Genomic DNA, 2,061 nt, shown 5'->3' with positions numbered 1-2,061 from the left:
CTCTTGTTTCCTCAAGGAGATTAGCTAACATGATGTTGCATAATCTAAGCAATTAAATGCCTTAGCAACACAACAGATAATTAGCTACTCTACAGAGCAGGTAATTTTTCAGGTTTGTTCTTTGCACAAAGAAAAGAAAACACCTCTGGGTGTATTTTTTTGTTTGTTTCTCAGCTACTCTCCTTTATTCTTGGAAGTGGGATGGAAAACGATTGGGTTGATTTTAGGGCTTTATGTCTTTCACACAGAAACACTCTGAAAATCATCACCTTCATTACCATAGATTTTGTTTATTACTCTCTCCCCAGGAAGTACCATTTTTACAATATATTTCATTAATCACAAAAAATAAGAAACTGTGTTTTTCATAACCTGTTTTTCCTGTGAGCAGTCACTATAGCTCCTTTTCAGTTAGACCCCACTGAGTTAAAATTTAGGATTTAAAATAATGCTTCAAAACTAGTGAGCTCTGGATTCTTGGGAAGCTGAAGCGTTATTGCCGGAGTTGTGGAAGTCTAGTATGCACACACATAAAGCATTTTTCTGTAGACTGCTGACAATTTATATATATAAATTATTAAAAAAAGTTCAAATATAGGTAGATACAATCATGCTCAATAAGATAAAAATGAATTTTAAATTCCTACATATATAAAGTCATTTCTCATTTTTTCTTTTTCTTTTTTTTTTAATGTTTTATTTATTTGTTAGGGGAGAGAGAGAGACAGCGTGAGCAGGGGAGGGTCAGAGAGAGAGGGAGTCACAGACTCTGAAACAGTCTCCAGGCTCTGAGCTGGCAGTCAGCACATAGCCCGACGCGGAGCTCGAACCCACGAACCGCGAGATCATGACCTAAGCGAAAGTCAGATGCTTAACGGACTAAGCCACCCAGGCGCCCCATCATTTTTTCTTTTTATCTAACATTTTTGTGTGTTAAATATGTGTGTGCACATTGTTTTGAAAAGTTAATGGGCTTATATTGGAGAAAAGAAGGCCTCAGTTTCAGTCTCGTCAAATCCTAGTTCTACTTCTTCATTGGCAATTGCTTCGTAGTTTTTAGTTGTTTCTTCTTCATCTTCTAATTTCTAAATAACATGTAAAATGTTATCTTTTCTTGATTTTCTTTTTTTTTTAATTTTTAATGTTTTATTTATTTCTGAGAGAGGGAGAGATACAGCGTGAGCAGGGGAGAGTCAGAGAGAGAGGGAGACACAGAATCTGAAACAGGCTCCAGGCTTTTGGCTAGCTGTCAGCACAGAGCCTGACACCGGGCTCGAACCCACTAACCATGAGATCATGACCTGAGCCGAAGTCGGACACTTAACTGATTGAGCCACCCAGGTGCCCCTTTTCTTGATTTTCTAATTTGATAAATTACTCATTGATTTCTAAGTAAGGAAAACAAAGATTTAGCCCTCTTCTCCTCTGATCATCTGTACATCTTAAAAAAGGTAATCAGGACTAAACAAATATTAATCTTAGCTGAACCATATAATGATATGTATGATATGATTCCATTTCCACTTTTGAACAATATATTTTGTTTTGTCTTTTTTAGGAAATTAATAATTATTGTTTTTTGTCATTCACTTAATTAACTCTATACTTACCGTTAATAATACATCCTTAATTTCTCCACCAGAAATGTGTACCTGATATTCAAAATGCCAGATAATCTTTAGTTTCAAATGTCCATCATCTGTTGATCCATTATCAGTTCCAATACGGACTAACTGTTATCAGAAACTGCTATACTACTGACATCACAATGTTTTCCTTATCCATCATTTTAGAAATTTTCTATATTGTATTCTCTGTTTCCTGGTGCACAGGAGGTAAATTTTTTGAGATCTTGCATATTTGAAAATGTCTTCATTCTCTGCTTGGGTAAAATTGATTACTTGGATTAAGTAATTTGGGTATTAATGTGGAAATCATTTCACAAAGAATATTAAAGGCATTGCTACATTTTCTTCAGTTTCCATTTTTGTCCTGCATGACACCATCTGATTCTCACTTTTTCCTAAAAATTCATGCTATTTCATTGTATACTTAGAGTAT

The sequence above is a fragment of the Hyaena hyaena genome, unplaced genomic scaffold, assembly GCF_003009895.1.
Source record: "Hyaena hyaena isolate Hyena2069 unplaced genomic scaffold, ASM300989v1 scaffold_1154, whole genome shotgun sequence".
NCBI lineage: Eukaryota > Metazoa > Chordata > Mammalia > Carnivora > Hyaenidae > Hyaena > Hyaena hyaena.
This window is presented reverse-complemented; position numbering follows the sequence as displayed.